Below are 16120 nucleotides of genomic sequence, written 5' to 3'. Positions count from 1 at the left end.
GGTCTAAGGACAGAGGGTCTAAGGGCAGAGGGTCTGAGGACAGAGGGTCTAAGGACAGAGGGTCTGAGGACAGAGGGTCTGAGGACAGAGGGTCTAAGGACAGAGGGTCTAAGGACAGAGGGTCTGAGGACAGAGGGTCTGAGGACAGAGGGTCTGAGGACAGAGGGTCTGAGGACAGAGGGTCTGAGGACAGAGGGTGTCGTATTGTCATACTGATATTCTGTACACACTGTGAAGTCCACTGAGACAAATGTAACATTTGTGATATTGGGCTATAAATTAAAATTGATTAATTGATTGATTGATTAAAATGCTCCGTTTGGCCTCTTAGTCATACAAGTAAGATATATTATTATAAAATGATATAATTCAGATTAAGTAAAGAGAACAGATTTACCTATTTAGAAAATCAAAAATAACTAGGTATGCACACGTTATTAATAATAAAATACTCGACGGAACACAAGGATTTTACCCTTTGCAGACCATTTACATGCACTAACACCTGCAGGAGAGGGAGGAGCTTAGTTTCATTTGTACGACACTTGTTGATGCCTCCATTGTGTGTCTTCTTTCCAACTAGCAGAACGAAAGCCACTATCCACATTTGGGCGATATTGTCTATTCGTGTCCGGCAGTCAGTCGGGCCTTGGACTGTGAGCCGTAGGGTCGCCGGCTCAAGTCCCCGGATCGACCTACATATGGAGTGTGGACTGCTACTTGGAGAGGTCCCAGTTCACCTCCTGGCCCTGCCGTGGTGCCCTTGAGCACGGCACCGGACACCCCCTCAGCCCCCCACTCCCCATTGCTCCCCGGGCGCTGTGCAATAGCTGCCCACTGCTCATAGTTCTAGGCTCCTGGTGCTAGACTCCTAGTACTAGACTCCTGGTGCTCGACTCCTGGTGCTAGACTCCTAGTACTAGACTCCTAGTACTAGACTCCTGGTACTAGACTCCTAGTACTAGACTCCTGGTGCTAGACTCCTAGTACTAGACTCCTGGTGCTAGACTCCTGGTACTAGACTCCTAGTACTAGACTCCTAGTACTAGACTCCTGGTACTAGACTCCTAGTACTAGACTCCTGGTGCTAGACTCCTAGTACTAGACTCCTAGTGCTAGACTCCTGGTGCTAGACTCCTAGTGCTAGACTCCTAGTACTAGACTCCTGGTACTAGACTCCTAGTGCTAGACTCCTAGTGCTAGACTCCTGGTACTAGACTCCTAGTACTAGACTCCTAGTACTAGACTCCTGGTACTAGACTCCTGGTGCTAGACTCCTAGTACTAGACTCCTGGTACTAGACTCCTGGTACTAGACTCCTAGTGCTAGACTCCTAGTACTAGACTCCTAGTGCTAGACTCCTGGTGCTAGACTCCTGGTGCTAGACTCCTGGTGCTAGACTCCTGGTGCTAGACTCCTGGTGCTAGACTCCTGGTACTAGGATGGGTTAAAAGCAGAGAACACGTGTCACTGACTGTGTGTGCTGTGAGCTCTGCATGTGTGACCATTACAGAGGGTTTCATCCCTCCAATATCTATCTATCTATCTGTATAGATTCTACTTTAATTCATCAAAAGTTACCTTTACAAAATGCCATATTTGCGTATTTAGACTATTTCAGAAAACTTAATGTGAGTAATGTCCTTATTTACCTGTAGTAGATAATCCAAATGTACCTCAACCTATGTATATAGTCTGATTATATGTTTTATAATGTGTGGGATAGAGTAGAAACAGATTGTATGCATCAGTCAGGAATTTAATATTTGTCCTTTTTTATTTTATTTAGCTCTATTTATTTGTGATGTTTTATTTTGTTCACTGCACTGTGTGTCTTTGAATATTTGTAATTAATATAATAGAACATCAAATAAATCGTGAAGGTAAAACGTTTTAAAATAAGAGATTTAAGTGTTTAAAATTAACCTGAAACAGAACCCGGCGGGCGTTAGGACCCGGATGTGACGCGTGACGTAGCACGACAAGAGGAGGACCTGCACGTTTCTGGTAGGTGTGTTAGCATCTGTAGCTTTAGCCTGAGTTTCTCACGTAAATGCATGCTTTTAAACACCAACAGAGACTTTAAGCTTCTCTCCTGAAGGCTCCTCTGACCCGCTGCCACTGACATGTTGCGTTGTGTTTCACATTGTTTTTTAAAAGTTAAAAATGCCTGTTAGCCGCTGATGCTAGCTGGTAGCACTGAGTGTACTGACAGCTGCAGGTGAAGCTGATTAAAGGTGGAACATGGAGACGGGTTGAAGGTGAATGCTGTTAAGGTGGAAGAGGTGGAAGTTACCAAGTACATTTAAGGGCTTTATCATCATACAGTAAGAACAGCAGCTGCAGTGTTGATATGCAATGCACATCTGAAGCTCCTCCAACAATGCAATATGGTTATATATATATATAGGACATAAAACAATACATTAAAATAGTGCATGAAGAAACGGAGTAAAATAGTACAGACTTGTGTACAAGCATTGCAGATGAAGTAAACTATATACATGTACAAATACATATACGATACGCTAAATAATGCAGATGCAACGTTGTAAGTGACCAAGTAAATGCAGGAGTCTGTATATATGTAAAGGGGTCAAGTATTCAATTTAAAAAGCCTTTCTAGTTAGTGATCTTCTGTTGAATTTGTCCATTTATCTTCTGCTTTGGGAAGGGAAGATAATACCATTCACTTCCCTGTATTTACCTCAGAGACATGATTACTAGTTGCTTTGAAGAAGAGCTGAAATTATGAGTTGATGATGATGAGACTTTATGATTGAAATGTCAAATATTTTCAGCACATGGATTTAACTCTGGGTTGTGTCTCTACAAAGGTACGAAAGAGGATTAGGGCCACGTGGGGAAAATGTTTTGGGGATGTGACCAAAAGTAGAAAGAAAATAATTATTAAAACATTTTTTTTTTCTTCTTCAGATTATTAAGTTTTTTCGGAAAACTATTCTCAAAAGAAAAAAAATGTCTAGGATACATTTTTTTCTCCATATCTCATAATTCCAACAAATAATTCTGAGTTTATTTTAGAATTCTGAGTAAAAAATGTTTTCTCTCAACGTCATTATTTTCTCAGATAAACAAAATTGAAAGAAAAAAAGAAAATCTAATTTTTACTTTTGGTCACTCCCATGTTTTCCCTCACGTGGCTCTAATCCCCTTCTGTCCAAAACAACATGAACATAGTTAGATATACAAGATAAACCATTTCCCTCGAGACATGCTGACTGTGAGCTGTCTTCTTGCTTTCTGGGGATCTCGTTGTTGTTGGTGACCCGCTGCAGTTTCCCTGAAGAGTCCGGGCGTTCCCACCAGTTGAATAATGTTGGTAGAATTTAACATGGGTGTCTATCGGCGTGGCAGCTGGAGTTGTTGCCACTTAATGACACTATTGGGCCAGATGTGATGGTTACTTTGATATAGTGAAGACATCGAGACGACTGTAAGCATGAACATTGAATATGTAGAGTGAATATCGTGGGATTTAGAGCAGGTTTCATATCAGGAGATTTGTTAAAGACCCCTAAGAAGTGATCCGTCATCCAGCATTCTGAACATTCCGTCACAAGCACAGCCATTATAGAATCTGAAACGCTCTGAACATTTCTCACAACCTAAACGGTTATTTTAGGACAACCGTTCAATCGATGAAAAAACCCTTTTGGGCCAATAGAGTGGAGAGTCTGGAGAGCTGTTTAAACTCTGAATCTTTCTTCTCCGTTAAAGTATGTCCGATCAGTAAGACCTCAAAGTTGGATGATTTTGAGCTCTGTTCTCGCCGATCTCCCGTTCAGCTAGATTAAGGTCGCTGCATGTAGATTGCATTTCTGTTGTGATTAGGCCGTCTCTTGTGTCGACAGGTGCATGCTAAAACGATATTCTGCGTTATTTCTCTCTGATGTTTAGTGCTGTTGAGTTTCTGTCAGCCTGTGTTTCTTTCCCAGAGTTCTGCCTGAGCTAATGTCTGCGTCACTGGTGGCCCACAGAGAAAGCAGTGGTGGAAAGCACTTAGGGCTGTCCCGAATACCATTTGTCGGGCTCCGGATATTCGGTAGTAATCAGCAGCGAACCGCTTCAACACGTGTGTTTCGGTTTATTCACAACATTTAGTTATTCTACAGCAGGGGTCGGCAACAGGCGGACCGCGGTCCGGATCCGGACCCAGACGCCGACCTATACGGACCCGGAGCTATAATCAATAGTACATTAATAGGGGATTTTTCGGCGCCTCCCGCTTTTTTAACGCTGATTTGGGTGACTTGTGTAATTCGTGGAGAACCGAAGAGTTTTCGTTTTGGGGGTGGGGGGGAGGGAGTCAGTCCGACAGACGGACAACTTCTCACTTAAGAAATCTAGACCGCAAAAATAATTAAACAAGCGAGTACCTGTTTTTCCTGGCCAAGGACAGGTTCATGAACACAACACGAGCGTGACGTGTCTTCACGTGGTATATGTCTCGTCTGAAAGGAGTGCTGAGCACCGGAACGCCGCTCCAGCCCTTAAAATATTGCAATACCCATAAGGAGCCGTACACATGCCGCAGTGTTTGCGTGGCTGTGTCTTTAGTTGTAAGCACAGTGGCGATCTGTTGTTATTAGCATCTGGTTAGCTAGCTATGCTAACGAATTTAAAGAGCTTTTCTACAACCAGGTGGAAGAGAGCTCTCTCCTGAGAGGCTCAAATAACCTCAGCTCAGTGAGGTTAAGGCACACCTTGATATGATCATTATAGTTATTAATGAGACTAAATGAAAAACAGGTATAAAATACTATATGACAGCAACAAAAAAGTTGTTAAAAATAACAAGAATAGAGTTTAAAAGGGGAGTGATTTGTAAAATATCCAAAAAGGAAAATATGCTACAGTTCTGTTTCATGTGGGTGTTGAGAGATGTATCCATAGATCTCTTAATGTTGCTCTCAAAGTGCACCACATTGATGCTTTTAACTTCAATATTTAAACATTACACACATCCACAGTATTTAAGTAATGTTAATTGACAATAAATATTGTTGTTTTTGAATTGTACTTTCTTTATTTGATTGGCAGTCAGTTGTTGATTACATGCAGACGTTGATAAAGCTACAGGTCACTTCAATATATATCACACTAATTCATGAAGCAACTTAGACATTTTGATGTTCCGGACCTTTGCATGGGGACATTTTCTCTAACTGGTCCTCGTTGAATTTTAGTTGAAGACCCCTGCTCTACAGTATTGTTGTTTTATAGTTATTTGTTGATGTAACCCAATTTGTGTTCTTTGAAATTGAAAAGGATATCGCATCGTGTTTGTTACTTTCGTTGCAGTTGTATATATATGTCTTAAGTGTAATTTGGCTTGGCTTCCTATTTATGGACATGCTTTTATTTTGAAGGACAGTTAGCGCTGTTGACAGGAAGTTGTTGTTGCTATGGAAACAACTTGACGGAGATAAACGGAGAAAAGTAATATTTACATATAAAGACGGAGAAAGTGAACGATCAAGTTTATGGTTAAGTGTTAGCACCCCCCGAAGAGGAGGCACAAGCTCTTACGTTGATATTGGAGATTTCAATAAATTCAATTAGACAAAAAAAAAAAATATATATATATATACGAATATCCGAATAACAAAATTGAAACCCGAATAGTACTCCAACGAACGAAATTAGGATATTCGGGTACAGCCCTAGAAAGCGATAATATACAAAAGAGAACATTTGAAAGGTCTGCAAATGACTTGGAAACAAGTCTTCGATGACCCTTTGCAGCCTTTTAATTACATAATGTTACATTTCATGGGGCTGATGCTTTTATCCAAAGCGACTTACAATAAGTGCAGTGTATTGTTTAACCATGTGCCGGATGTAGTGTAGCGGCCACAATCATATCGAAGAGAAACCGATAAGGCACCAGTTAGTGAATCGTACGCAGGGCAATGATCCAGGTCCAGACACGAATCTCCGTTTGTGCATTTGATTCCAATAACAAAGTACAATGAACAGCTTTCCTATATCTCGTTTCCTTTAGCCTTTCTTATTTCTTTAGCTTTCCTTCGTGTGGCTTGAAGCACCCATATGCCTACTAGTGCTCTACTTCCACCTGTCTCCAATATATACAATTACACCAGGTGCTCCAATCACCCGGTGCCCAGACATAAATAATATAAAGAGATATATAGCTCCAACGTGTAGGATGGACCGGATCCCTTCACAGCTCGGTAGGCCAGCACCAGAGTCATGAAGCTGATCTGGCAGCAAGTGAAGGGAGTGAAGGAGAGGTGTAGTGGGAGAACTGGGAGAGGTGGAATGAAGACCAGTCCGGCTGCAGCATTCTGAAGAACCACACATGTTATATTTCAGTTTCTGGGTTTGCTTCCTCTGTCGATCCTTTAAAAACGCTGCAGAGGCAGAAGTGGAGATGTTTTTAAGATAAGAACTTTATTGATCTCAATTTCGGAAATGTTTGTGTTGCAGCAGCATAAAAAGACATGGCATGGAGGAAGTGTGTCTGTGTCCGTCTGTAATCAGCCTCCCCGCCCTATCCCTTACACGTCACCAACAACCTTTCTCATGTGGCCCTAATCCTATTCAATATGTTTGGCGGGACAAAAACCAGAGTCCTTGTTTGTGCAGAAAAAAATCAGTATTGACTTTACATGTAATCGTGTCTGTGTGAATGCACAATGAAGCCCCGGCCACACGAGGACGATAACGGTCGCATCTGCTACAATTCACTATCAGTTATAGGGATGTCCCGATCACCTTTTTTTGCTCCCGATCCGATTCCGATCATTTGATTATGACAATCTGCCGATACCGATTTTTCCCGATCCGATCTTTATGCAATGCATTAAGAGAGAAAAAGGTAACAGATAACGGCTGGTCATCCAACGCGATGAGTTCAGCTATCTTGGCTGTTCTCTGTTCTGGGGCAGTTTCTCTTTCCTTTTAAAAGTCTCTGAAAGTGTCGGTTGCTTCAGTGCCGTTACCTGAGTGGCCGCTGTGTACTCGCCGTGTTGTTGTTGTTGTTTGTTTCTCAGGTAGCGTGTTAGATTGGTCGTGTTGAACGTAGCTCTGTTCTTTCCACCACCTTGCAAACATTGCATCTGGCTGTTACACTGCCTTCGCTTTCAATTTTATAATACTTCCAAACTCCTGACATTTTCTCTGTCCCGACTCCCGAGTCACCAGCTGAACGTAGCCTCTCGATAGCTTGCTGCTACTATTAGACACTGCGCCCACTCTGTTGCTTTCAGAGAGATAAGCAACCAGGTCTGAAAACAAGCCCAAAAGAAGCAACACATACATGATGTTGTGTAATTTTAAACCAAAACTAAGTCCTCAGGATGACTTTAAGACGTGAACATGGTCATTTTTGTTTTGTAACATTAAATAATAATAAAAAAAATTATAAAAAAAAAAAAATCCTGATCCCCGATTTTTGAAAATCATGTGATCGGCTCCGATCCCCGATCACGTGATCGGGACATCTCTAATCAGTTAGACGGTTCGGCCACACGAGGCCCGACATGGAAACGCAGATAGTGATAACGGGTCCCAAGGCAGGTAGACCTGCAAACGAAACGCTCTGGGGGGCAAACGGCTCCGTGTTTACGCCTATACGTTCATGTCCTGATAACGATGACGCAATAGCCCCGCCTCTCCCCGCCTCTCCTGCTCAGAGATCAGCTGCTGGGCTCTCAGGAGAGGGGGAGGAAAAGAGAGGCTCCGTGTTTTATTCTTATATGATTATATAGAGTCGTTATCAATTAGTTTTAAAGCTCAATAAATAACAAAGAAGACCTTTGAACGGCACTTTTCTCATTTTGTCCGGAAGATTGAAACTTTAACGGACATGTTGACCGTCGAACTGAAACTCTGCCGCACGGTCCCCCCGTCCCTTGGAAAAGGCGGAGAGGTCAGAGTTTGTCATCTGCTGGTGGACTACCGGAGAGAAGAGCACACGCTCGCCTCGTGGAGGGAGAAACAGAGCGTCCACAGCGGAGAATAAACAGAAGGGCAACCATGCGCGGGAAGTCTTCTTCGCTGCTTTTGTGGCAGACTACAGCGCCACTTACAGGCCCGGCATATGTACTACAGCGTCTCCAGCGCTTTCGAGCGGTCTCGTGTGAACGGACACGTTTCTGGCGCCTGTTGCGTGTGCACGGAAGACTTTTTTGATATCGATTGCGGTCCGTTTGCGTTATCGTCCTCGTGGGGCCAGGGCTTTAGTGTTTTTATTCCAGTTGTAGTAGTAGTAGTAGTGGGGTAGTACAAAGAAAATTACAACTGCACTTTTACCCAGATTTTGAATGGAGAACTTTTCTACTTTTACTTAAGCAATAAATCAGAGTACTTCCTCCACCTCTGATTAAAACTCTTAATTAGTCAAACAGTAAGCTGCCACATCTCTCACTCTCTGAAGAACCACACTCGTTATATTTCAAAGTCCCGGTTTGCTTTCCTACAGAGTCCCTAAAGGGCCATGAAAAGAAAAAAGAGAGAGAGAAAGTCTCGTTCGCACAAGATAATGAAGTCCGAGTTCGAAATATATCTCAAATAATGTATGCACTGCCACTTCCCCACATGAACACACCAGTCTGCGATGAAACGGCTGTCTCCCGCGTGTCTCCCGCGTGTCCACTTCCTACACTGGTGTATAGAAAATAGCTTCCCCTGTAGATCCTTAAAAACGCTGCAGAGGCAGAAGTGGAGATGTTTTTGGGGAAGTGTGTCTGCAGCGGTCTGTAATCAGCCCCCCCCCCCCCCCGCCTCTCTTCATCCTCCCCGTGGATTTATCGGTCTGGAAAAGCTCCGGGACGCCGACATCAGTCACCGTTTGAGATGGACTCTAGCCCAGAGACAGAAAGAGCAAAGCACTGCGTCTCCGTCTGATTCGCTGACCCCTGCTCTCTGAATCTGATATTTATACCACTCTGTGTCCGTCTCTCCCGGATAAGTGGAACGGTTAGTGGGATTCGGGTTCGTTGAGCGCCTGATGGATCCATCTATCAGACGGAGAGAGTCCTCCTCATACGGAAGAGATCAGGGAGGAAGATTTCTCTCTCAATATGAACAGACACTACATACTGATATACACCTGAACATCAGCAGGAGAGGACTCTTTAAAGTAGAGACACTACACACTGATATACACCTGAACATCAGCAGGAGAGGACTCTTTAAAGTAGAGACACTACATACTGATATACACCTGAACATCAGCAGGAGAGGACTCTTTAAAGTAGAGACACTACATACTGATATACACCTGAACATCAGCAGGAGAGGACTCTTTAAAGTAGAGACACTACATACTGATATACACCTGAACATCAGCAGGAGAGGACTCTTTAAAGTAGAGACACTACATACTGATATACACCTGAACATCAGCAGGAGAGGACTCTTTAAAGTAGAGACACTATATACTGATATACACCTGAACATCAGCAGGAGAGGACTCTTTAAAGTAGAGACACTACATACTGATATACACCTGAACATCAGCAGGAGAGGACTCTTTAAAGTAGAGACACTACATACTGATATACACCTGAACATCAGCAGGAGAGGACTCTTTAAAGTAGAGACACTACATACTGATATGCACCTGAACATCAGCAGGAGAGGACTCTTTAAAGTAGAGACACTACATACTGATATACACCTGAACATCAGCAGGAGAGGACTCTTTAAAGTAGAGACACTACATACTGATATACACCTGAACATCAGCAGGAGAGGACTCTTTAAAGTAGAGACACTACATACTGATATACACCTGAACATCAGCAGGAGAGGACTCTTTAAAGTAGAGACACTACATACTGATATACACCTGAACATCAGCAGGAGAGGACTCTTTAAAGTAGAGACACTACATACTGATATACACCTGAACATCAGCAGGAGAGGACTCTTTAAAGTAGAGACACTACATACTGATATACACCTGAACATCAGCAGGAGAGGACTCTTTAAGGTAGAGACACTACATACTGATATACACCTGAACATCAGCAGGAGAGGACTCTTTAAAGTAGAGACACTACATACTGATATACACCTGAACATCAGCAGGAGAGGACTCTTTAAAGTAGAGACACTACATACTGATATACACCTGAACATCAGCAGGAGAGGACTCTTTAAAGTAGAGACACTACATACTGATATACACCTGAACATCAGCAGGAGAGGACTCTTTAAAGTAGAGACACTACATACTGATATACACCTGAACATCAGCAGGAGAGGACTCTTTAAAGTAGAGACACTACATACTGATATACACCTGAACATCAGCAGGACAGGACTCTTTAAAGTAGAGACACTACATACTGATATACACCTGAACATCAGCAGGAGAGGACTCTTTAAAGTAGAGACACTACATACTGATATACACCTGAACATCAGCAGGAGAGGACTCTTTAAAGTAGAGACACTACATACTGATATACACCTGAACATCAGCAGGAGAGGACTCTTTAAAGTAGAGACACTACATACTGATATACACCTGAACATCAGCAGGAGAGGACTCTTTAAAGTAAAGACACTACATACTGATATACACCTGAACATCAGCTGGAGAGGACTCTTTAAAGTAGAGACACTACATGCTGATATACACCTGAACATCAGCAGGAGAGGACTCTTTAAAGTAGAGACACTACATACTGATATACACCTGAACATCAGCAGGAGAGGACTCTTTAAAGTAGAGACACTACATACTGATATACACCTGAACATCAGCAGGAGAGGACTCTTTAAAGTAGAGACACTACATACTGATATACACCTGAACATCAGCAGGAGAGGACTCTTTAAAGTAGAGACACTACACGCTGATATACACCTGAACATCAGCAGGAGAAGACTCTTTAAAGTAGAGACACTACACGCTGATATACACCTGAACATCAGCAGCAGAGGACTCTTTAAAGTGGAGACACTACATACTGATATACACCTGAACATCAGCAGGAGAGGACTCTTTAAAGTAGAGACACTACATACTGATATACACCTGAACATCAGCAGGAGAGGACTCTTTAAAGTAGAGACACTACATACTGATATACACCTGAACATCAGCAGGAGAGGACTCTTTAAAGTAGAGACACTACATACTGATATACACCTGAACATCAGTTGGAGAGGACTCTTTAAAGTAGAGACACTACATGCTGATATACACCTGAACATCAGCAGGAGAGGACTCTTTAAAGTAGAGACACTACATACTGATATACACCTGAACATCAGCAGGAGAGGACTCTTTAAAGTAGAGACACTACATACTGATATACACCTGAACATCAGCAGGAGAGGACTCTTTAAAGTAGAGACACTACATACTGATATACACCTGAACATCAGCAGGAGAGGACTCTTTAAAGTAGAGACACTACATACTGATATACACCTGAACATCAGCAGGAGAGGACTCTTTAAAGTAGAGACACTACATACTGATATACACCTGAACATCAGCAGGAGAGGACTCTTTAAAGTAGAGACACTACATACTGATATACACCTGAACATCAGCAGGAGAGGACTCTTTAAAGTAGAGACACTACATACTGATATACACCTGAACATCAGCTGGAGAGGACTCTTTAAAGTAGAGACACTACATGCTGATATACACCTGAACATCAGCAGGAGAGGACTCTTTAAAGTAGAGACACTACATACTGATATACACCTGAACATCAGCAGGAGAGGACTCTTTAAAGTAGAGACACTACATACTGATATACACCTGAACATCAGCAGGAGAGGACTCTTTAAAGTAGAGACACTACATACTGATATACACCTGAACATCAGCAGGAGAGGACTCTTTAAAGTAGAGACACTACATACTGATATACACCTGAACATCAGCAGGAGAGGACTCTTTAAAGTAGAGACACTACATACTGATATACACCTGAACATCAGCAGGAGAGGACTCTTTAAAGTAGAGACACTACATACTGATATACACCTGAACATCAGCAGGAGAGGACTCTTTAAAGTAGAGACACTACATACTGATATACACCTGAACATCAGCAGGAGAGGACTCTTTAAAGTAGAGACACTACATACTGATATACACCTGAACATCAGCAGGAGAGGACTCTTTAAAGTAGAGACACTACATACTGATATACACCTGAACATCAGCAGGAGAGGACTCTTTAAAGTAGAGACACTACATACTGATATACACCTGAACATCAGCTGGAGAGGACTCTTTAAAGTAGAGACACTACATGCTGATATACACTTGAACATCAGCAGGAGAGGACTCTTTAAAGTAGAGACACTACATACTGATATACACCTGAACATCAGCAGGAGAGGACTCTTTAAAGTAGAGACACTACATACTGATATACACCTGAACATCAGTAGGAGAGGACTCTTTAAAGTAGAGACACTACATACTGATATACACCTGAACATCAGCAGGAGAGGACTCTTTAAAGTAGAGACACTACATACTGATATACACCTGAACATCAGCAGGAGATGACTCTTTAAAGTAGAGACACTACATACTGATATACACCTGAACATCAGCAGGAGAGGACTCTTTAAAGTAGAGACACTACATACTGATATACACCTGACCATCAGCAGGAGAGGACTCTTTAAAGTAGAGACACTACATACTGATATACACCTGAACATCAGCAGGAGAGGACTCTTTAAAGTAGAGACACTACATACTGATATACACCTGAACATCAGCAGGAGAGGACTCTTTAAAGTAGAGACACTACATACTGATATACACCTGAACATCAGCAGGAGAGGACTCTTTAAAGTAGAGACACGACATACTGATATACACCTGAACATCAGCAGGAGAGGACTCTTTAAAGTAGAGACACGACATACTGATATACACCTGAACATCAGAGGAGAGGACTCTTTAAAGTAGAGACACTACATACTGATATAGACCTGAACATCAGCAGGAGAGGACTCTTTAAAGTAGAGACACTACATACTGATATACACCTGAACATCAGCAGGAGAGGACACTTTAAAGTAGAGACACTACATACTGATATACACCTGAACATCAGCAGGAGAGGACTCTTTAAAGTAGAGACACTACATACTGATATACACCTGAACATCAGCAGGAGAGGACTCTTTAAAGTAGAGACACTACATACTGATATACACCTGAACATCAGCAGGAGAGGACTCTTTAAAGTAGAGATACTACATACTGATATACACCTGAACATCAGCAGGAGAGGACTCTTTAAAGTAGAGATACTACATACTGATATACACCTGAACATCAGCAGGAGAGGACTCTTTAAAGTAGAGACACTACATACTGATATACACCTGAACATCAGCAGGAGAGGACTCTTTAAAGTAGAGACACTACATACTGATATACACCTGAACATCAGCAGGAGAGGACTCTTTAAAGTAGAGACACTACACACTGATATACACCTGAACATCAGCAGGAGAGGACTCTTTAAAGTAGAGACACTACATACTGATATACACCTAAACATCAACAGGAGAGGACTCTTTAAAGTAGAGACACTACATACTGATATACACCTGAACATCAGCAGGAGAGGACTCTTTAAAGTAGAGACACTACGTACTGATATACACCTGAACATCAGCAGGAGAGGACTCTTTAAAGTAGAGACACTACGTACTGATATACACCTGAACATCAGCAGGAGAGGACTCTTTAAAGTAGAGACGCTACATACTGATATACACCTGAACATCAGCAGGAGAGGACTTTAAAGTAGAGACACTACGTACTGATATACACCTGAACATCAGCAGGAGAGGACTCTTTAAAGTAGAGACACTACGTACTGATATACACCTGAACATCAGCAGGAGAGGACTCTTTAAAGTAGAGACACTACGTACTGATATACACCTGAACATCAGCAGGAGAGGACTTTAAAGTAGAGACACTACGTACTGATATACACCTGAACATCAGCAGGAGAGGACTCTTTAAAGTAGAGACACTACGTACTGATATACACCTGAACATCAGCAGGAGAGGACTCTTTAAAGTAGAGACACTACGTACTGATATACACCTGAACATCAGTACAGTCACTTTCCACCACTGCTGTTCAGCTGCTGGTTATCATGTTGAGTGAGAGGTGACATTACGGGGAAGTGAAATCCAGATTATCTTCTTTATTTCTTCCTAAACGCTTCACAGCCGCAGTGATGGACGTTTCCCCGGCCTGGAGGGGGAGTGTGTAGGGAGTGTGTGTGTAGGGTGTGTGTAGGGAGTGTGTGTGGAGTGTGTGTGTGATGGTGTTTCATGTGTTGTGATGTGGAAGTAATATCTGTAGCTGGACGTCCACACCGGGCTGTTAGCTGTTTGCTGAAGGCAGCGGTGCATGATGGGTAATTTCACGCCTGTCTGGGCTTCCTGTGAAAGCAAAGTGGATGAGAAAGTGTCCGGGGAGACGGGCCGACGGGCCGACGCCAAACCTGTGGGGGATTAACGGGATGTTACTGATGCATGTTGGAGTCACTCGCATTGTGCTTGGATTAATGTCTAACCTTACATCAGTTTCACCGCCTGCAACGTGTCCAGAATAGGGATGCCAGCGATTATTCGATTATTCGAATATTCGTTACAGTCTCCATAATCGAATATTATTTTTAAAAATCGATTTTATTTATATATTTTTTTTTTATTATTTAAATTTTTTTTATTATTATTTATGTTTTTTTTTTTTTTTTTCTGGCTTAGTTTCAACCAAAATATATATATAAATATATATGCTAATAATAGTAATAGTATTAATACTTGTAAATGGCCATTGGTCACACCACCAGTTTGTTTTACTGTAAACTTGGAGGAAGCCTGCGTGCACAGCAGACTGCTGCTGCAGCTGCTACACACCGACCCCGCCCCCCCTCTCCCTCACACGTGCGACTAAAGATGAACAAAGCGGCAGGTAAAAAGAGTTCCTCCTCGTGGAACTACTTCGAACTTACAAGTCCAGAGGAAGTTAAATGCAAGCTCTGCCAAAAGACGTTGGTCTATCACAGCTCAACCTCAACAATGCGTTCGCATTTGAGTGCGAAGCCAAAGAGGTTACAGAGAAAGACGCAGCACAGCCGGCCATTACCAACTTCCCTTCAAGGCCACGTCGTTGTGATGACATGCTTGTTTGTTGTTTGTGCTGTTAAACATGTTCCAGTAAAGACAACAACGGAATTCCTTTTGTCTGATTTTTTTTTTTTTTTTCGTCCTTTTTTTTTTTTTCTCCCGTGGGGGGGGGGGGTCGAATAATCGATTATTCGCCAGGGCTGCCGAATAATCGATTATTCGCCAGGGCTGCCGAATAATCGATTTTGAGCATCGTCAGTTTCTGGCAACCCTAGTCCAGAACAGAGCTCTCACTGGTGCATAACCCCCATACTTGCACAACCACACTGGCTCCCAGTCCACTACAGCAGGGGTGTCAAACTCAATTTCATCGCGGACCACATCAGCATTATGGTTGCACTCAAAGGGCCGGTTGTAGCTTTAAGACTATATAAAAATACATATATAAATATATCATATATATGAAATAATGTATTATATTACATCATTGCCTCTGCATTGGATTATCATCGGATAGGGTAATAACTTCATAATTAACTACGTCTGAAAGCAGAAGTCTAGGGCTAATAATTGCAAGTCTCTTCAGTGCGTATGTCCCAAAATGATTTAAAAAGAAAAGCCAAATTCTGGAGAAAAAAGAAATAGAAGTGACATTTTGAAATAAAAATCTAATTGTGAGAAAAAGGAATTCTATGAAAAAATGCATATTTTGAAGAAAAAAAGGCAAATTCTGAGAAAAAAGTCATATTTGAGATGCATTGTGGGACATGTAGTTTATGGGCAACGTGCTTCTGTAGCATGTAACCGTATAATAAACATATTATATTCTTTGCAAGCTCTTGTGGGGCCACATAAAATGAAGTCGCGGGCCGAATGTGGCCCCCGGGCCTTGAGTTTGACACCCCTGCTCTACAGGATCCAGTTTAAGGTTCTGCTCAAGACTTACAAAGCCCTAAATACCCCTCTGACCTCATC

The 16120-nt window shown here is 42.2% G+C and overlaps 1 protein-coding gene across 1 annotated transcript in view; it reads left to right on the top strand.

Moving 5' to 3' along the window:
* The first annotated feature begins 1954 nt into the window (after positions 1–1954).
* Positions 1955–16120, top strand: part of immp2l (inner mitochondrial membrane peptidase subunit 2) — a 147160-nt gene continuing 132994 nt past the window's right edge. Inside the window, 1 exon segment of the mRNA XM_034078946.1 lies at positions 1955–2007. The gene's annotated coding sequence lies outside the window, so the exon portion shown is untranslated.

This window comes from Pseudochaenichthys georgianus, unplaced genomic scaffold, assembly GCF_902827115.2.
Source record: "Pseudochaenichthys georgianus unplaced genomic scaffold, fPseGeo1.2 scaffold_519_arrow_ctg1, whole genome shotgun sequence".
Classification (NCBI taxonomy): Eukaryota; Metazoa; Chordata; class Actinopteri; order Perciformes; family Channichthyidae; genus Pseudochaenichthys; species Pseudochaenichthys georgianus.
This window is presented reverse-complemented; position numbering and strand designations above follow the sequence as displayed.